The sequence below is a fragment of the Cervus elaphus genome, chromosome 14 (assembly GCF_910594005.1).
Source record: "Cervus elaphus chromosome 14, mCerEla1.1, whole genome shotgun sequence".
Taxonomy (NCBI): domain Eukaryota; kingdom Metazoa; phylum Chordata; class Mammalia; order Artiodactyla; family Cervidae; genus Cervus; species Cervus elaphus.
Genome location: NC_057828.1, coordinates 73680342 through 73702766, shown reverse-complemented (window position 1 = coordinate 73702766; position 22425 = coordinate 73680342). Strand labels below are relative to the sequence as shown.

Sequence of the window (22425 nt, the reverse complement as noted above, 5' to 3'; positions counted from 1 at the left end):
ATAAAAAATTTCAATAGACTATGTTACCTCAAGGTATGCTTAAAAGTCCTGCTACTGCTGCTGCTGAGTCACTTCGGTCGTGTCCTACTCCTTGAGACCCCATAGATGTCAGCCCGCCAGGCTCCCCCGTCCCTAGGATTCTCCAGACAAGAGTACTGAAATAGGGTGCCATTGCCGTCTCCATAACAGTCCTAGTGTTTGTCAGAATTTTGTAGCCAAGGCTTTACTTCCTATGTGACAGCAATTCCCTCATGCATATATCATTAATAATATACCATAGCTACAAAAAAAAATGATATTTTTGACATTGAATGGCTATGATATTCTTTAGACTCCAAAAAAACCTGATAAAAATAAAATCTTTTTTAAAATTGCAAAACCGGTTCTTCTTGCACGTACAGTTAAAAAAAGGTTAACTTGTTAAAATATTTTTTTTTTGAGCTCCAGTTCTGCCTAAAAAACAAAAATAGGCCTAAAAAAAAACCTTAAGTTAACTCTTATCATGTCCTTGAGATACACAGCCCACTCTATCTAAGACTCCAGCCATTAACAAATTGGTAGAGCTCAAAATAAATAAAACAAACGGATATTTTAAATTTCAAACAAAAAACTATGCCTATGTATCTAAAATTATCTATGTCTCAATGTATGTCTTTGTTTTTAGATAGTGTAAAATTAATGAGCTCTATTTAGATTCAGCTTTACATAAACTAAAGAGTGTTCAATGTTGGGTATAATGTTTATTTAAATGTAAATGTGATTTAAATATAATTATTTGTTAATCTAGTTTAGACATGTCTTGAGTCATCAACATTATATAATACTTTTATTATGCCTTGGTTTAAGGTAAACTAAGTTTGTCAACAAAAAGATAACTCTTTATATATATATATATATACAAATATATAGATGAGATAAAAACTTTTAGATAAGCTCTTAAAAAATAATTGTATTTTTGATAAAATGATCTATTATCTATAATCTGGAGCCATCTCTTAAGATTAGAGTAACTTAGGTTTCTAGAGTTGTGCTAAACTAAGTAGTAAAAGTTTTTAAATGGCTGGGTCATTTCCAAATAAAGTAAGATTTTAAAGCGTTAATTGCTAAACATTGGCTTACTCTTAAAAGGGGTTTTTCTTGCAGAAGAGCTAAAGAGATTTTGAGCTGTTAATAAATATAAATATATATTTATATATAAATAGATATATATATAATATAATATGATTTAAAAAATATGTTCAACGGTCTATAAAATGCTAACATACAAGACATTTCATGGTTGCTATAAAAAAGTAAAATATATGCTTTTAATAAAAAGATATAAAAAATGGCAAATAAAATAATAAATACAAAAATATTTTTTTAATTGTTAAAACATTATAACATTATAAACATTATAAAATAAAGTGATATTTACATAAGCTTTACTAGACTAGTTTTTCATTGTTGTTCTAGCTACAGCAAATGTTCTTTTTCCAAATTAAACCAAATTAAAAACAAGAAAAAAATTCTGAGAAAACAATATTCAACAAAATTAACTTTGGTCAACAGATACATTCAGACTACAAATATATTAAAAAATACAGCTAAAATGCTTGGGTAGATCACAATGAAAACCACAAAGTATGATATGTTTATTTAAAATAAACATTACATTTGTTTATTATGCTATCATACTTTGTTTTAGCCTTTTAACTTTTAAAGATATTTAGTGCTAAAATTTTAAAAAGGCTTATAACAAATGAAAAAAAATTTTATGACAAATTGATATAACTCATTGTCCTAAACTTTCTTCCTCTTCCTTCTTACATGTCTCGATCAATACAAATTCTTCTTTTCTAGGGGCAACACCTCTCTAAGGTAAGACTACACAACATGTTATAACCCACCTATCAACTTACTTCACGATAATAAAAACACCTAATTCTATAAAAACAGACAATGACTCTGCCTATATTTCTAAGCAGTTTAAACAATTTTTACATTCATTCTCTATTAAACAGATTGCAGACATTCCTTATAGTCCACAAACACAAGACATAATTAGACAAACACATTACACACTGTAGCTGCAAATAAAAAATTAAATTAAAAAAAATACACAAAAACACTTTTGTCTTCCTTGTCCAGAACAAACTTTACTAGATTCTGGTGTAGTGTAGTCTTTAAGCCTATAACTATTGTTGGTGTGACTTTATTTCTGTTCCCAATCTGTAAGATTCTTAAAACAAGACAAAAACGGCATAAAAAAAAAAAAAAAAAAAAAAGACACCATTTCCCAAATAGATCATTTGTTCCTAAAAATATCAAAAATGTAAAATGTTTGCCTTCTTTTCAGGTCTGTCTTAAAAGTATAATCATCCTCTTTAACACACTAAACAGTGAGATTCAACATTTACTAAGCTGCATTTCTTTTTCAAAGACAAGGTCAAATATATTTAAATGTGAGCAACATTTCATTTGTCAAGCTGTTCTACATCACCTTTTCAATAATTTCACTTAAAAAAAAATATTTAAATGGTTACTCCTAATCCTTTGCCCCAAATAACACAAACCACAGCCAAATACCAGTCCCAAACAAATTTCTAAATGATTTTTTTTTTCTCTTTTAGACTAAAATATTTCCTAAAAATGTTTTCATCATTATCGCTTTCCTCTCTTTTTATAACTATTGTTAATATAGCCTTATTTGTTTTAAAGTTTTTAAACTTACCACAAAAAAATGTTTTGACAAAAACAAAAAACAAACAAACAAAAAAAAAAGTTTTTAAACATTATAAGACACCTCCTTTCCTTTGCCCATTTGATATCAAGACGGGTTAACTAATCAATAAAAATCTAAAAAACTAATCTTACAAAAAAAAGATATGCTTCTATTTCTCCAGATAGATCCAACGAGCTCACATGACTTCCTCTTCAAAAAATTCAACCTAAGGGGGCCCCCAACATTCAGACTAGAAATAAAACAGCAAAAAACCCCCCCCAAAAAAATTCCAATATAAGCCATGACAACATTAAAAATTTCCAAAAAACGCCGCACTCGACGTCATCAACCTTATGATCTCCCTACTTAGAGACAGATAAAAACCCTTACTAATTAAACTAAAAACCTGATTTCTCAACAGAAAATGCCTCAAAATCCTAAAAATATTTTTCTTCGCTATGCTTGCTTTGCTTGCTTTTGCTTCCCCCGCTCAAGCTGACCTGATTGATCACACTTACTGGGCTTATATACCTAACCCCCCTTTTTTATTGTAGGTTGTAAAATAGACAGATATAAAACCAATCACATCCACTAATGAGTCAACACATATGCCCCCTCCTTAAAACTGGAGGGGCCCTCTCATCCTAAAAAATAAAAAAAAACTAATTAATATCGTTCTAAGTTATAAAGTCCTTCCTTTATGTATGGGCCCCAAAATTATGTATAAACGTTAGTCGACAAACTTGGGCTTTCGTCCTGCCTCCAAAAACAGATTTTCAAACACTACTTAGATTATTTACTGCCCTTTCTTTGTCAGTAAACCATGTTTATACTACTAAAACTTTAAAAAAAAAATTAAAAAAAAAAAACAAAAAACAACATGCCAAGGATTTACTAATAAAAACTTTAAATATATTCCTGATCATTGAGACAAATGTCAGGCCAAACCAAAAAAATTAATGTTTATAGCTAATCATACAATTGTCAATTAAAAAACCCATAATATGTGGTTATTAAACTACTCAAATGATATTAACAATACTATATATAATTATATTACTCAAGTAACATAAAAGGTTACTAATACTACAATAAAACATTACCATGACAAAAGACTTCTTGGCTAGCTTAATAATAAAATGGCCCCCACCTCGTCCTCAAATCATCTTTGATAAACAGATTGGGCCTAAACAATAAGACATCTAAAAATTTACTACAAACACCAAAAAACTTAAGACTTAGACCAAACATTCCACAGAGACCAATCATAGCTATAATAATTATTTCTTTTGCTATAATCAATCATATTTTATACAAGCCTGTGTTCCATTTCCTTTTGTTACAGCTATAAAAAACTTACAATTCAATAAGACTATACGTTCTGTAACTTGCATAAATTGCAGATTATGTACTTGTCTTAACTCCTCTATTTCCTTAAGATATAATTCTCTTTTAATTCTTCGATCTCGACGTAGTCTATGGTTACCAATAAATCTCCAACGGCCCTAAAAAAAAGGTCCCATGGCTAGACTTGCTTCCTGGTTGCTTACTAAATTGCTCTAGCAATGTAAACGATTCATTAGATGGCTGATTTTTGACATTATAAAATTAATAACTATTTGCACCATTGCTGTCATGACTAGCGTTACTTTACAAACCTCAATTCAAACACATAATTTTATCCAAAATTAGACTAAAGATGCCCATACTATATGGCCCACTCAAACTCAGATAGATAAAAAAATTCAAAAAAAAATACAAAAACTAAAAACAGCCATCAAATGGGTTAGAGATCAATTAACAGATGTACAAAAACAGGTGATGCTAAAATGTGACTAAAATTCTACTCAATTTTGTGTTACTCCTGTTCATTTTAATAATAGTGCCTACAACTAAAAACAAATCAAGTATCATTTACAAAACATACATAATAATGCCTCTCTAAATATACAGTTATTACAAAAAAAAATATTTAAAACCTTTTCTAATAATCTGCCCTCTTCCATTGATATAAAAACTTTAGCTAAACAATTAGCTAATCAATTATCTGGGCTAGACCCACATAGATGGTTTCAAAGTCTTACTCATGACATTAAATCTAAAACCATAATTTTGGTGATTGTCTTAACAATTATATTTGTTGTCTACCGTTGCCTTCATGCAAAGATTGTCAAAACTAAACAAACTCTGATGGTCAAAACTCTTCTTACAAATATTATAAATAAATTAAAAAAAATTGTCAGGGAATGTTTGACGGGAGGATTCCTACATGCTGTCTCTCATGAGTCCTTTGTCCCTCTTCAAGCGGAACAGCACGCTGCTCCCAGGGACTGAGGTCATTGTGTGAGGCAAGCATGAGTCTCCTTTAGTAAACATTCTCCTTAGGACAAAACAGCTTAATCTCCTTCCCCTTTCTTGAGATATGGATTGTCTCCTGACCTTGTGGTAACAGTTGCTGTACATTTGGTTTTCTGATCTCTATCATTCCCGAAAGAAGTTTCTTGTACTGCAGCCTATATATACTCATAGAAAAATCATTAAAGCACCTTTGCTCCATCAGAGCTTAGGTCCCCGGGTCTTTTTGTCTCTCTCTCTCTCTCTTTCTCTCTCTCTCTTTCTCTCTTTCACTCTTTCACTTTCTTATCGTCGACTCCGCACCACAAGGTTCCGGTCCATTAAAGGACCCCAACACTTTTCCTATTTAGATCTCCATTTAGAATTAATTTTTGTGTATGATATGAGATAGGGATGCATATTTTTTTTCTCTGTGAATATCTAATTGACCCAGCAACACTGGTGGAAAAGATCATTTCCCCAGTGATGTGCAGCGCAGTCTTTGTCATAAATCAGATGTCCAATGGTTTGTTTCTTTCTTGCGCCAAGACTGTAATGTCTTACTTAACAAAGTTTTCTAAGTCTTGTTGCCGATAATGTAATTTTAGTAAGTAGCAGAAGACAGAGGCAGTAAGTAAGTTTATGTGGTCACTGAAGAACATCAGTTCTCCATTTACTCTTACTAAATATGTTGATTTTTATTGCAAAGACACTTACAAGCAGCTGGACTTGAAGGCTTGTTTGTGAAAACTCCTGAGAATGAGAAGACTGTCCATGTTATTATATGAAATCAGAAAAGATTACCCTCACACTCTCGGGTCTGAGCCTCTTGTGCTGGCAGAGTAAGTTCATTTTTTCCAGTTTCTCAAGGATGTTCATGCCACTGCACGCCCTAATCCAGTCCTTTCAGGCCTAATCAGCAGGCTGTGAACACACCTCCAAGCCCCAGGATTAGAAGTCAAAACAAAAACCCATTAAGACAAGGCACTGAATCTTAACTTTTTTTTACTTTTATGAAAATGATTGTATCTCTGGGAAGTAAAGTATGTTCCTTTTGGAAATATATTTTTATTACAATGAGGAAATTGTAACTTTTATTACAAAAAAAGAAAAATTACCTATAATCTCATTATTGTTGTTGTTGAGTTGGTAAGTCAAGTCCAACTCTTTGGGACCCCATGAACTGCAACACACCAGGCTTCCCTGTCCTTCACTATCTCCCTGAGTTTGCTCAAACTCATGTCCATTGAGTCAGTGATGCCATCCAACCATCTCATCCTCTGTCATCCCCTTCTCCTCTTTTCCTCAGTCATTCCCAGCTTCAGGGTCTTTTCCAATGAGTTGGCTTTTCACAGCAGGTGGCCAAAGTATTGGAGCTTCAGCATCAATCCTTCCAATGAATATTCAAGGTTGATTTCCTTTAGGATTGACTGGTTGGATTTCCTTGCAGTCAAAGAAACTCTCAGGAGTCTTCTCGAACCACCACAGTTCCAAAGCATCAATTCTTCAGCACTCAGCCTTCTTTATGGTCCAGCTCTCACATCCATACATGACTACTGGAAAAACCATAGCTTTGACTAGATGGACCTTTATCAGCAAAGTGATGTCTCTGCTTTTTAATATGCTGTCTAGATTTGTTATAGCTTTTCTTCCAAGAAGCAAGCGTCTTTTAATTTCATGGTTGCAGTCACCATCCAACAATGATGTTGGAGCCCAAGAGAATGAAATCTGACAGTTTCCACTAGCCCAGAAATGATCATTGTTAACATTTTGTCTTTGCTCACAGATCTTGCAGAAATTCACCACTTATCTTCTATTTATGAGCTTTTTATACTATTAACCATGGAGTATAAAAATTAGTATAAGCCAAAATCCTAGATATTTTATATAAAACATCTGCTAATTTATATTTAAAATATTTTTGAGGAATTAAAGGGTAATTGGCACTATATAAAGGTAATTGGGTCATCATTGTGAAAGCAAAAAACGAAAGCATCCCCAGTTGTCCCAATCTTGAGTAAAATTACACTCTCAAATCTTCAAAGAAGGAAAAAAGTGAAAGTAACAGGTGATATTTTTCTCTAGCATATTATCAGTAGGTCCCTAGAACTGATGTGACAGAGTACCACACACAGGTTGGCTTAAACAACAGAATTTATTCTCTCTCAGTTCTCAGAGCCAGAAGTCTGAAATGAGGGTGTCAGCTGGACCATGCTCCTCTGAGACCCAGGGGAGAATCCTTCCTCGTCTCTTTCTGGTGGTGGCTGGCAATCCCTGGTGTCCCCTGGCTGGAAGTGCATCACGGTAATCCCTGTGTCTGTCAGCACACGGCAGGCTCCCTGACTGTCCATCTGTCTTGGTGTCTCTCTTTCTTTTTATAAGAACATCAGTCCTACTGGATTTAGGACCCACTCCAATTAACTATGACCTCGTCTTAACTTGATTACAAGTTGACTTGGATTACTCTGCAAAGACTACATTTCTAAATAAGGCCATATTCTGAGACAGTGGGGATTAAGACTTAAACATGTCTTTTGGAGGGCTACAGTTCAACCTATAGCACCATTTCCTGTCCTCACCCACCCCACCGGGTACGGTGTACTTTGTCTTGCCTGGACACCTACCTGTCACTGTGACCAGCAGAGATGCTTCAGGCAAATATGTTCTGTGATACTTCTTGGGGGCGTCACCCTCTGCACAGCCCCTTTCACCACCACCAACCTTATAGCCCCTTCTACTTACCTTTTCTCACCTCTTATCCCAGTTTTTTGTTGTTCATTCTCGAAGTCATGTCCGACTCTTTGTGACCCCAGGGACTGCAGCATACTAGCCTTCCCTGTCCTTCACTCTCTCTTGGAATTTGCTCAAACTCATGTCTGTTGAGTTGGTGATGCCATCCAACCAGCACATCCTCTGTCCCCACTTTCTCTTCCTGCCTTCAATCTTTCCCAGCATCAGGGTCTTTTCCAATGAGTCAGTTTTTCCCATCAGGTGGCCAAAGTATTGGAGCTTCAGCATCAATCCTTCCAATGAATATTCAGGATTGATTTCCTTCAGAATTGACTGGTTTGACCTCCATGCTGTCCAAAGAGTCCAGTAAATAGTTTCAGGAATCTTTACCAGAGCTGGTGGACTCACTCTGGTTTTCGTAAGAACACAAATTAAAGGTAGAGATAGTATTCTGTAAAGGAAACAGATTTTTCTTCCCTCAATTTTCCAGATTGAGATTCAGAAACAATTATTGAGCATCTGTTATATGCAGGCACTGGGCCAGTTTGCTTTGATATGTGTGACATCATTTATTGTAAATGTTATACAACTTTTACTGATGAGAGAGTTTAAGGAGGTTGAGTCACACAGTAGGTAAATTTCAAAGTAGGGTTTTAAATTCCTAAATGACAGGTTGAAGGTAGGAAGATTGTAATAAATATTCTGGCTCCATTTTTGGTGTTTAACTGCTGACAAACTTTAAGGCCCACCCTCCTTCATCCCCTGTGTCCCATCTCTGGGCAAACCAACAAGAAAACAGATTCTCCTTCCCTGGGTGCCGGCGGCAAGTTCAAACCGTGTAAACCCAGCCCTATCCACCCTAGCCCTGCCCCAACCATGTGCGTGCGTGCTGAGTCACTTCAGTCGTGTCTGACTCTTTGAGACACCATGGACTGTAGCCCACCAGGCTCCTCTGTCCATGAGATTCTCCAGGCAAGAATACTGGAGTGGGTTGCCATGCCCTCCTCCAGGGGAATCTTCCTGACCCAGGGATCGAACCTATGTCTCTTATGTCTCCTGCATTGGCAGGCAGCTTCTTTACTGCTAGCACCTGGGAGGCTGAATGGAAACCAAAGCCATTTGTCCTTCCCTTTGTTTAGGCAATTGCAGAACAGCTAGGGCGCCTGCTCTCCCCCAGAAATCCTCATTGTGTGATTAGTAAAACTCTTCTTAGCTTCTTGGTGCATGTGTGGCATCCACATTTCTCAGCCCCTGAACCACTTTTGCAGAGGGTTGATGGTGCTCTGTGGGGTAACCACGGATAAAACTACTCAAGCAAATTGCGTGCTGCTGTGCTGACCCTCAGAGGACGGTCATGAATACATAGTCAGCATACGTTTGGCTGAGGAGATTTGAAGCTGTGCATTTGTGACTCAGGCCCTTTCTCCCCTGGCTGTCTGCTTGGTGGGGGTGGGGAAAATGTTCCCCCATTTGTTTTTTTCTGCTGTCATTTCACCCCTCTGGGTCCATTACTCATCGATAAAGGTCTTCAGTTTTGCCCTCAATATCCATTCTGCTTATTCAGTGCTATCAGGTTATTATCCCAAGCCCCTCAATCCATATGCATTATGTGTAAAGCCCCGCAAGCTGATTGATATGCATACCACCATGTGCATTCATTCTCCAGCAGTTTTTTTTTTTCCTCCTCCAAGGGAGAATATATTTGTTCTATAGAGAAATTAGTGGCTGTATGTATTGCACGTGTCTTAATACAAAATGCAGGATTAATTGTTAAATTGCACAGAGGTCTGAAAGTGCATTATGCAAAATGCAAAAACTGGTTGTAATATAAATGTTTGAATTAACATGCCTGCATGCAGAAATGTTCAGGGAATTTGTAGTTCAATTAAAATGACACCAGAATTGAGCATTTTAAAAACAAGACCATTCCCAGCATAATGATTTTATAATTTATTCAGACTCGGGCATCTACCACCGTTGAATTTTGGGTTAAATAACCCAGTTGGGATATACGAAAACAGCTTCCAGTAATACAGATCCTTGGAATAAGCCCAACTGTATCATCTTGGCCTCAGCCATGTAAATAATTGAGGCGTGTACAAGGGATAATTAGCATATTTTTGGCTATATATTCAACTCTAGTACACAGTACATGAGGATTATCCTTAGACACCTGGCTGTCTTCAGAGAGCATTTGAATCCCATTCTGGGTGGCTTCTGACCACCCAGCATCCACAGGCATCCGTTTTTCCCCATGACTAAATGGTCTTAGGTATGTAGACTCATTTCCAGGAGTCTAAGCATAGCGTGATTAGAAAGGAGTTCACAAAACAAGCCTTGAATACATATCAGCTCCCAAAGAGTAACCAAGATAGGTCTGTGTTGGTCCGACCGAGGCAGCTGCAGCACAGTGCCGGCCACGCTGAATCCAGCAGTGATTGGTGTCCCTGGAGGCAGACCCTGCCATGGCTGTGGCAGACCTTTCTGTGCAAAGATGACCCTCAGACCGTGGGATGCAGGGAGTGCAGTGTTTTTCCGTTTATGAGGCTGGGCTGCTTGGAGCCATCCGCACAGCCCACCCTGTGCCTGAAATTGTCTCAGGCAGTGACCGCGTGGAGGTCAGTCACGTGTAGATGTCAACTAGCTTGTCTGGCTTATGGGAAACGGGAAGGCAGCACGTTGGAATGCTGGGCACGGGGATCCCGGTTGGTGCCCCAGAAATCGTGCTGTTGACAAACAGCAATGCTGATGGGATGACAGGTTTAAATAACAGCAGCAAGTTTGGGATTAGAAACAACAAAATAGCAAAATGTTTATGCAGGCAGAGTACATTCTGGATTTGTGGCTCCATATCTCTTCAAGCCAGAAAGGGGCTTGTTCAATGGCAAGTTTTAGGCATAAGGAAACCTGTTTCAACTTAAAGGTTTTGAGATGTGTAAGTACATCCTTGCCAGAATTTTGCTGTCTTCAGGCATCCTGCTGAATGAATGGAGACATCATGATTTTGTGAGTATGATTCTGGTTTTAAATACAGGCAGTGCAGAGAAGTTAGTATAAATAGCTAACATGAGGTGGAAGTCAGGATTCCTGAGTCCCAGGGCAGGGCCCTTTTCTGAGGCTGAGAGTTCTGGCTCCTGAAACTGGCCCAACCACGGCGGTAGGTAATATTACTCCTTTCTGCTTTGTGGTTCCTCATCCTAGAGAGAGAACGGAAGTAGGACATTTTAAAATTTATTTTTAAAGATTCTGTTAAACAGGTGCATTCTCGGATCTAACAAAGTGAAGAGCACAGTCTGATTATTTTTTCTTAAAAGGACAAAGATAATACAAAGGCTTTTTGTTTGTACCTTTGGGATTTAGCCAGGTGTGAACACATTTAAGGGGATTCAGCTACAACTCTCTTTTCAGAATGTTTGGAAGTTTTTGGAAAAAGGGCTATTTTGTATTTGAAAGCTAGTTGATTTACAGAGTTGTGTTAGTTTCAGGTATTCAAAAAAGTGACTCAGTTATGTATATACGTATTTTTTACAGATTATTTACGGTCACCAGTGTGGGTGACTGCAAGATATTGAATGTAGTTCCCTGTGCTATACCGTAAATCCTTGTTGCTTATCCATTTTATGTATAATAGTTTGTATCTGTTAATCCTCAACTCCTAATTTATTCCCCTCATCTCCCCTTCCATTTTAGTAACCATAAGTTATCTCCATCTGTGAATCTCTGTTTTGTATATAGATTCATTTGTATTATTTTTTAGATTCCACATCTAAATGATATTGCTTCCCTTATGGCTCAGCTGGTTAAAGAATCCACCTGCAATGTGGGAGACATGGGTTCAATCCCTGGGTTGGGAAGATCCCTTGTCGAAGGGAAAGGCTACCTACTCCAGTATTCTGGCCTGGAGAATTCCATGGACAGTATGGTCCATGGGGTCACAAAGGGTTGGACACGACTGAGCGACATGCACTTTCACTTTCTAAATGATATTATGCGATATTTGTTTTTCTTTGTGTGACTTACTTCATTTAGTGTGATATTCCCTGGGTCCATCCATGTTGCTGAAAATGGCAATATTTCATTCTTTTTATGGCATCACTTCATGGGAAATAGATGGGGAAACAGTGGAAACCATGGCAGACTTTATTTTGGGGGGCTCCAAAATCACTGCAGATGGTGATTGCAGCCATGAAATTAAAAGATGCTTACTCCTTGGAAGGAAAGTTATGACCAACCTAGATAGCATATTAAAAAGCAGAGACATTACTTTGCCAACAAAGGTCTGTCTAGTCAAGGCTATGGTTTTTCAAGTGGTCAGGTATGGATGTGAGAGTTGGACTGTAAAGAAAGCTGAGCACCGAAGAATTGATGTTTTTGAACAGTGGTGTTGGAGAAGACTCTTGAGAGTCCCTTGGACTGCAAGGAGATCCAGCCAGTCCATCCTAAAGGAGATCAGTCCTGGGTGTTCACTGGAAGGACTGATGCTGAAGCTGAAACTCCAGTACTTTGGCCACCTCATGAGAAGAGTTGACTCATTGGAAAAGACCCTGATGCTGGGAGGGATTGGGGGCAGGAGGAGAAGGGGATGACGGAGGATGAGATGGCTGGATGGCATCACTGACTCGATGGACATGGGTTTGAGTAAACTCCAGGAGTTGGTGATGGACAGGGAGGCCTGGCGTGCTGCGATTCATGGGGTCGCAAAGAGTCGGACACGATTGAGCAACTGAACTGAATATTCCATTATATATATCACATTATAAAGATATATATACACACACACACATACATATGTATAAAATGTGGCACATATATATGTGATATATATATGTATATATGTGAGATATGATTTATATGTCACATATCCTTAAACGTTCGTTGGGTGCTTGGGCTGTTTACATGTGCCGGCTATTGTAAATAGTGCTGCTATGAACATTGGGGTGCACATATCTTTTCAAATTAGAGTTTTTGTCTTTTTCACACATATGCCCAGCAGTGGGATTCCTGGTTACATGGTAGCTCTAATTTTAGTTTTTTAAGGAACCTCCCTGCTATTTTCCATAGTGGCTGTACCAGTTTACATTCCCACCAACAGTGTAGGGGAGGGTTCCCTTTTTTCTATACCCTCTCCAGCATTTATTATTTGTAGGAATTTTTTTTTTTATTTGTAGGAATTTTGATGATAGCCATTCTGACAGGTGTGAGGTGATACTTTGATGTGGTTTTTAAAAAACTTTTTTATTTAAGTATAGTTGATTTACAGTGTTGTTGTTAGTTTCTGGTAAATAGCAAACTGATTCAGTTATTCTTTTTCATATTCTTTTCCATTATGGTTTATTACAGGATAATGAATATAGTTCCTTGTGCTCTACGGTAGAACCTTGTTTATCTATTTTATATATAGTAGTTTGTATCTGCTAATCCCAAACTCCTAATTTACCCCTCACCCATCTGCTTTCCCCTTTGGTAATCATAGGTTTATTCTCTATGCCTGTGAGTCTGTTTCTGTTTTGTAAATAAGTTCATTTGTTTCATATTTTAGGTTCCACATATAAGTGATATCTTATGATAATTACCTTCCTCTGACTTAAATTTCACTTAGAGTGATAACCTCCAGGTCCGTCCATGTTGCTGTCAGTGGTATTATTTCATTGTTTTGTGTGGCTGAGTGGTATTCCATTGTGTATGTGTGAGTATGTTACATCTTTTTTATCCATTCATCTGTAGATGGACATTCAGGTTGCTTCCATGTGCCGGCTATTGTGAGTAGTGCTGCAGTGAACGTGCGTGCACGCTCAGTCACGTCTGATTCTCTGTGACCCCATGGACTGTAGTCTGCCAGTCTTCTTCTCCAGGGGATCCTCCCAACCCAGAGATCAAACCTGGGTCTCCTGCACTGCAGGCAGAGTCTTTACCGTCTGGGCCACTGCTCTCCACAGTGGTTGCATTAACATTTTCACTAACAGTGTAGAAGAGTTCTCTTTTCTCCATACTCTCTCCCTCATTTATTATGTGTAGACTTTTTAATGATGGCCACTCTGATGGGTGTGAGGGGATAGCTCGTTGTAGTTTTGATTTGCATTGCTCTGCGTTGATATTCTTGATGTTGAACATCTTTTTATGTACCTATTGGCCATCTGTGTGCCTTCTTTGAAGAAATGTCTGTTTAGGTCTTCTGTCCATTTTTAGATTGGGTTGCTTAGTTTTTGATATTTGAACTGTATGTATATCTTGGATGTTATTAAACCCTTGTCCATTGTATCATTTTCAAATATTTCCTCCCATTCCAAAGGTTGTCTTTTTGTTTTGTTGATGGTTTCCTTTGCTGTGAAAAACTTTTAAGTTTGATTAGTTCCCATTTGTTTATTTTTGCTTTTATTTCTGGACAAAAGGCATTTTGATCTCTTTCTAGATCAACTGGATATCCCTGTATAGCTACTAATTTAGACAAGAAAAGCTGTCAAACCCTTCCCTCTTTAGTAAGGTGATGAAGAAGATAGGGAGTGAACTGGAGGTATGTGGTCACTAGGCAGGCCTGTGCTTTATTAACTTATTTGCTTCATAGCACACTCCTCCTCTAGTTGGTCCAGGTAGGCCAAAATTATTTTTTTTAAACAACAACAACATATTCTCATATTATACATGTAGAAGGAGAAAAAGAAGATAATTCACTATAAGAAATATTACTGATTAAATGTTGTGTTGATAACAAAGGAAACTATAAGCAAGGTGAAAACACAGCCCTCAGAATGGGAGAAAATAGCAACGAAGCAACAGACAAAGGATTAATCTCAAAAATATACAAGCAACTCCTGCAGCTCAATTCCAGAAAAATAAATGGCCCAATCAAAAAAATGGGCCAAAGAACTAAACAGACATTTCTCCAAAGAAGACATACAGATGGCTAACAAACACATGAAAAGATGCTCAACATCACTCATTATCAGAGAAATGCAAATCAAAACCATAACAAGGTACCATTACACGCCACTCAGGATGGCTGCTATCCAAAAGTCTACAAGCAATAAGTGCTGGAGAGGGTGTGGAGAAAAGGGAACCCTCTTACACTGTTGGTGGGAATGCAAATTAGTACAGCCACTATGGAGAACAGTGTGGAGATTCCTTAAAAAACTGGAATTAGAACTGCCATATGACCCAGCAGTCCCACTTCTGGGCATACACACCGAGGAAACCAGATCTGAAAGAGACACGTGCACCCCAGTGTTCATCGCAGCTCTGTTTATTGTAGCCAGGACATGGAAGCAACCTAGATGCCCATCAGCAGACAAATGGATAAGGAAGCTGTGGTACATATACACCATGGAATATTACTCAGCCATTAAAAAGAATTCATTTGAATCAGTTCTAATGAGATGGATGAAACTGGAGCCCATTATACAGAGTGAAGTAAGCCAGAAAGATAAAGACCATTACAGTATACTAACACATATATATGGAATTTAGAAAGATGGTAACAATAACCCTATATGCAAAACAGAAAAAGAGACACAGATGTACAGAACAGACTTTTGGACTCTGTGGGAGAAGGAGAGGGTGGGATGTTCTGAGAGAACAGCATTGAAACAAGTATACTATCAAGGGTGAAACAGACCACCAGCCCAGGTTGGATGCGTGAGACAAGTGCTGAGGGCTGGTGCACTGGGAAGACCCAGAGGGATGGGATGGGGAGGGAGGCGGGAGGGGGGATCGGGATGGGGAACACATGTAAATCCATGGCTGATTCATGTCAATGTATGGCAAAAACCACTACAATATTGTAAAGTAATTAGTCTCCAACTAATAAAAATAAATGGAAAAACAAAAACAAAAATCCCTTTTATGTGACTCTCCCAATAGTACTATAAGGAATGAAGGCAACAGAAGTGGCAATATAGCATAATAGTTAAGATCTACACTTTGGAATAAATGGTATCTGAAGCCAAAAAAATAAATAAATGTTGTGTTGAGAAGCCCTATTTAATTGTCTGTTGAGAGCTATACAGTCTCATCTCGGGGGGAAGAGAAGACCCAGCTCAGAAGGGAGCCTGGAGCTGTCAGAAAAAAAACAAAAACAGATCAAGACTCTGACTATGGGAGAAATAGCACTTGGGTGAGAACTCTACAGCTGATTCTCTTTAAAGGGCGAGCCCCCCAAATCCTGGGTCCCTCCTCTGTGCATGGCATTCTCCCCCATTCCTCTCTCCAGGCTCACACGATTATTCTTTCTCCTTCCCTAGTCTTCCTGCTACCCAGGAAGCGCTCATCCGGCTTGGGACTAAAATTAGGAGTTAAGTGAGGCACAGCATAAGGGCTAGTCAGGATATTAGAGATCATGCCTGATATTTCAAACAGAGGGATTTAATACAGAGAGTTACACACCTATTAGAAGACTAAAAGAGCCAGAAGGGACCCTGGAATAACCCAGATATGAGCCACTATAGAAAGTGGCTACTAAGCCTCGGGCTGGGGAATTCCAAAATGAAGGGGTGGGACCCCTGGACTGTGGGAGCTCAGAGAAGAGGCGCCGGGAGGCCGGTGTTCAGATCTCGGAGGGTTGCCCTCTGGCTCATACTTGAACCACAGACCAGGTGATGCTGAGGCTGGTCCTTGGACCTCCAGGGAGGCAGATGCTGCTGAGGTTGAGAGAGTCAGTGGGAGCTGGAGTTGGGAGCCGCTGATGCCTTCTGGAGCTGGAGAGACGCAAGAACGGCGAAGAGGAAGGAGTCCATTTTTCCTCCCCTCTTCCTCCTCCATGCCAGGAGAAATTGCTCAGAATTGAGGAATAAAACAAGCTTAATGATCCATCCTGGACCAGCCTAGAGAGGAACATAGAAAACCCCTCTTTCACAGTAATAAAGCAAGCACCTGGACTTGGCCACTTGGTGACCTCTAGGCCAGAGCTTGGTTGGCAGTAAAGGAAACCCAGAGAAGGGGCTGGTGGAGTGAGCAGGAGATGGAAGTCTTATAACAGCCCCGAGTTCTCGCACCAGGACCCATTGCATAGTGTGCGTGCGGCTAATTTACGTAATCCTGGCTCCCATCCATTGGGACTGGCTCAGAACTGAAGGAAGACCTAACTGTCAAGGGGTGAGGAGGGTTTAAGTAATTGGAACTGAAGCTAGATATAGCTTCCCAGGTGGTGCTCGTGGTAAAGAACCCGCCTGCCAATGCAGGAGACTTAAGAGACACAGGTTCAATCCCTGGGTCAGGAAGATCCCCTGGAGGAGGGCAAGGCAACCCACTCCACTGTTCTTTTTTTTTTTTTTTTTTCCAAATGTTGTGTGTGTGTGTGTGTGTGTGTGTGTGTGTGTTTTGAAGAATAAATAGTCAATTTTATTGGGCTCAGACTAGGAATCCACAGCCATGGGTATACATGTACCCCTCCCTTTTGAACCTCCCTCTCGTCTCCCTCCCCATCCCACCCCTCTAGGTTGATACAGAGGCCTGTTTGAGTTTCCTGAGTCATACGGCAAATTCCAGTTAGCTATCTGTTTTACAGACAGTAATGTAAGTCTCCACATTACTCTTTCCATACATCTCACCCTCTCCTCCCCTCTCCCCAAGTCCATAAAGTCTATTCTCTAGGTCTGTTTCTCCATTGCTGCCCTGTAAATAAATTCGTCAGTACTGTTTTTCTAGATTCTGTATATGTGCATTAGAATACAATATTTATCTTTCTCTTTTTGACTTACTTCACTCTGTATAATAGGTTCTAGGTTCATCCATCTCATTAGAACTGACTCAAATGCATTCCTTTTTATGGCTGAGTAATATTCCATTGTGTATATGTACCACAACTTCTTTATCCATTCATCTGTTGATGGGCATCTAGGTTGCTTCCATGTTCTGGCTGTTGTAAATAGTGCTGCAGTGAACAATGGGATACATGTGTCTCTTTCAATTTTGGTTTCCTCGGGGTATATGCCTAGGAGTGGGATTGCTGGGTCATATGGTGGTTTTATTCCTAGTTTTTAAAGGAATCTCCGTACCGTCTTCCATAATGGCTGTATCAATTTACATTCCCACCAACAGTGCAAGAGCATTCCCTTTTCTCCACACCCTCTCCAGCATTTACTGTTTGTAGACTTTTTGATGATGGCCATTTTGACTGGTGTGCGGTGATATCTCTTTGTAGTTTTGATTTGCATCTCTCTAATAATGAGCGATGTTGAGCAGCTTTTCATGTGTTTGTTAGCCGTCTGTGTCTTCTTTGGAGAGATGTCTGTTTAGGTCTCTTTCCCACTCTTTGATTGGGTTGTTTGTTTTTCTGGTATTGAGCTATATGAGCTGCTTGTATATTTTGGAAATTAATCCTTTGTCCATTGTTTCATTTGCTATTATTTTCTCCCATTCTGAGGGTTGTCTTTTCACCTTGCTTATAATTTCCTTTGCTGTGCAAAAGCTTTTAAGTTTAATCAGGTCCCACTTGTTTACTTTTGTTTTTATTTCCACTACTCTAGGAGGTGGGTCATACAGATCTTGCTTTGATTTATATCAAGTGTTCTGCCTATGTTTTCCTTTAAGAGTTTTATAGTTTCTGGTCTTACAGTTAGGTCTTTAATCCATTTTGAGAAAAATGTGGAACACTTCACGAATTTGCATGTCATCCTTGTGCAGGGACCATGCTAATCTTCTCTGTATCATTCCAATTTTAGTATATGTGCTGCCAAAGTGAGCACCCACTTCACTGTTCTGGCCTGGAGAATCCCATGGACAGAGGAGCCTGACGGGCTACAGTCTATAGGGTTGCAAAGAGTTGGACATGACCAAAGCAACTTAGCACACACACATGAGTTGCCCACCTACACTGGGAAATTTGCATGAGAGAAAGGCTTCAGAGCTAAGCCTTGCCTGCCCTCTAATTCAATATTAAAGTAGGCAGTGGATGGGATGGATAGAAGGAAAAAGAGGGGAGGGGAGGGAGGCAAAGGGAGAGAGCAGGGAAGGAAGAAAAGGATGGAGGGAGGGGGAAAAGGGAGTAGCAGGCAGGCTAATAAAGCCTTGCTCCAGTTCCCAGCTGAAGGGCCGAGTGGAGTGAGAATATAAGTGTACAGTCTTTCTGGCCTGACTCACTGAGCACTCTCTGCAGAGATGCCGATGCTAATAGTAACGAAGTTTGTCTTGATTTCTTCACTTAATAAATATTCAGAAACGGGGGACACCGAGCTGCTCTAGAAGACAGAAGCTGTGCCGGCCGTGTTCTTCTGGCCCTCGTCCCAGCACGGGGGCCCCTGGGGTGCTCAGGGTGGCTGCTCCCATCTTGGCAGCTTGTCCCCCGGCCTGTCCCTGCCTGTGGCCAGCTTCCCACCGACTCAGTGCCCTTGACCTCAGACTTGCTGATGGTTGCAGGACACCTGTCAGGCTGGGCAATAGTAATAACCACTCTCACCCTTAAAATCTGGGAGAAAAAGGCACCCACTTAGTAGGAAAGTAGCAAAAGGACTTGGATGGACAGTTCTCAGAAAGAGGAAACACAGATAGCTCTGAAACGAATGAAAAGATGCTCAACCTCACTTTTTTTTAAATTGAAGTGTCATTGACATATAAAATTATATTAATTTCAGGTATATAAGGAGTCAGTATTTGTATATCAACCTCAACCTGGGAAATGCAAATTACAAGCTCTAGATTGCAAAGATTAAAAAATTTAACCTCATATATTTAGCTCATGGTGACTCCTCTGTAGGGAATGGTTTGGAAGTATCTACCAAAACTGAGCCAGCCATTCTACTTGTAGGGATTTGCCATTCAGATACACTTTTATACATGTGAAATGAAATATTATACAAAGATATTCATTGCAGCATTTTTTGTAACAGCAAAAATTAGAATGGACCTAATGCCCATAAGAGGGAGTCAGTTAAATTATGGTACATAAATTCAGAAATTTCCATAGCCATTAAAAAGGATGAAGAGATGTTACATGTATCTACAAGGAACAATCCCCAGTATATAAAACCTTAAAAAATAAGGAAATGAACAGTGCATGTAGTATTTGTGTTCAAGATAATATATATTTCAGAATGAAAAGTTAAAAACCATTTAAATTATTTGTGTGTATATGTATGCATTTGTGTGCATGTGTATATATGGATATGTATGTTATACTTCTGTGTGCATAGAATATCCCTGGGAGTAGAAACACGGAACTGAAAACAGATCTTCTAGGGAAAGGGGTTAGGTGGACTGGACATGGAGGTTGGAAGATGGAGATTTACTTTTCCCTGCTTACTCTTTGGAACATTTGAATTTTATAATTGTGTGTTACCTGGTCAGAAAATGAACAGATTAAAATCTGGGGTGAAAAATCCATTCTAAGTCTTGCTGGGTAGATGGTCTTTCTGGAGGGCAGGCCTTCTTCCATTGAGGGGGGGTTTATCCAGAGGCTGGAAATTACTGGAAGGCATGTGCTCAGGAATAGCTCGCCATGGCTGCCCTTCCGGCGCAGACACGGGTGATGGTCGGAATCCAGGCAGTCCACGTTTCCTCCGCCCTGTCTGCTCCTGCTCCCTTCACAGCCAGGCTCTCAGTGCTCTGGAGCTCTGGAGCTCAGAATGGAGCTCTGAGCACAGATGCCAGTTCCCCTACCATTTTACCCAGCCCTCGACATGACGTCCAGCTCACAGAAACATCTTCTGCATTGGGAAATACCCTGTGGTCATGACATCTTTTTACACGGAATTCCTGTGTCTGTAACCGTAAGTCAGCCTTTTAATGTCTGCAGCATCTCTGGCCTCACCCAGTGTGTATGTAGTAAGAGCTCCGTAAGTATCGAATGATGAGTCTCAAGGATGAGTAGTTTATGATGGGATCCTTCCCAGCCATTACAGTAAGGATGGAGCCAAATCTTCCCAAATGAGACCCAGGGCGGCCCCCTAGGGGAAGGAGAAGCAGTGAAAGATGCCAACATTATAGCTCAAACCTCCACCCAGGGGTATCATGGGAGACCCGGAGAGGGGACCATCACAGTCCCCTCTTGCATCAGCAGCTACGTAGCTGGGACACAAGATTGGAAGGACTGGATGGATGTGATGGGTCAGATGGAGGGAAGTCCAGATCCACGCCGTAGAGCTGACCTTCACAGACGCCGCCTTGTCCCTGTAGAGGAATCCGAGAAAGGGCCTGGCGGGCTGGTTCCACGCCCTGAGCTGACCCACACCGCGGGAGCAGCTGGGAAACTCGGCAAGGAGTCCGGAGTCTAATAGTGCGCTCCGAGGTCACAAACAGAACCGCGTCAGAAAGCACGGCAGCTGAGATCCCTTCCCTGGAGGCCGACGACTAATCCCGTGGAAAGACTACCGGGAAGAGAGTAAACAGTGGGGCGAGTTTCCCCGAAGGAGCCCGGCCTCCCACCCCTCCTGCTGGCTAAGCAGGAAGCCCGGAGGACTCGGCGGGGAAGGGCGCACAAATCTAATTAGTGACTGCTGCTGAGTGAAAGCCGCTCAGTCGTGTCCAACTCTCTGTGACCCCGTGGACTATACAGTCTGTGGAATTCTCCAGGCCAGAATACTGGAGTGGGTAGCTGTTCCCTTCTCCAGGGATCTTCCCAACCCAGGGATCGAACCCAGGTCTCCCGAACTGCAGGTGGATTCTTTACCAGCTGAGCCACCAGGGAAGCCCAGGAAAGCTGGAGTGGGTAGCCTATCCCTTCTCTAGTGGATCCTCCCAACCCAGGAATGGACCTGGGGTCTACCGCATTGCAGGCTGGTTCTTTACCAACTGAGCTATCAGGGACTCCAGCTAACTATTTGTTAATTCTAACATGCCCGAGAGATCCAGGCTGCCCTTGCCTTGTTCCTCCTCGTCTCCATGTCAGCAGAGCCCTGTCCTGTCTTCTCTGCCCCTAAAACACTGGTTTCAGCTGTGTCATTCTGAGCGGCTGGGCAGGGGAGGAAGAGAACTTAACCTGTGAGCATCCCCCGTGAGACTGCTGAGGCTTTGCTCCCTGCCAAGGCTTGCATGGGCTCAGGAACATCTGGGCTGCCCAGGTGAATGGGGTGCCAGAAGGGACCCGGGGCTGCGAGGGGCACATCCCAGCCTGGGCCCGGAGCAGGGGCAGTGCTGGCCCGTGGTTCCAGGCAGACCCCCTCAGGGCCATTGGCCAGAGTCAGTAGGAACACAGCGTTCTTCCGGAATGGCATCTTCAAGGCACAAAATGTTGTTCTCTGTAATGAAAAGAGTGTCTGAGTCACTTTATTTGTTTATATCAATTATCTCTCTTTTATAAAGTTCTGATAGTAGGGTTTAACCTTTGCCATTCATTAAAAAGTTTCGAGTGGAGCTTTCTCAGACTATTTTCCCCTGCTACTCCTAAAACAAGGACAGCAGATATGTGTGAGTCACTTTACATGTCAGGTAAATAAATACCTTCGTAAGCCCCTCACACTAAGAATCTGCTGCATCTGGTGATATTTCTAGAACACTGCCTTCTGATCCCAGCCGAGACAGGGTACCCTTCCCACCCCCCACTCCTGCCTGCAGGGCTCTTTCAGTGTAACCTCAGTCTTTGTACTTTTCCTGGGGCAGGGGGAGGGGAAGAGGATTTGAAGACTTGAATTTTACAGGGCTGTACTCTCTACGATTCCTGCCAAAAAGCAATTGTCTTCTGATTTCATGGCTGCAGTCACTGTCTGCAGTGATTTTGGAGCCCAAGAAGAGGA

General features: G+C 40.4%; 1 protein-coding gene and 1 non-coding gene across 11 annotated transcripts in view; one reads left to right on the top strand and one right to left on the bottom strand.

The window, feature by feature from the left end:
• The window catches only part of HHAT (hedgehog acyltransferase), a 349271-nt gene that overhangs the window by 310376 nt on the left and 16470 nt on the right, over window positions 1-22425 (top strand). The gene's annotated exons all lie outside the window — the stretch shown is intronic.
• LOC122708337 lies at window positions 18338-18444 on the bottom strand. The gene has a single exon (XR_006345124.1). It is a non-coding gene; the product is annotated as a U6 spliceosomal RNA (small nuclear RNA).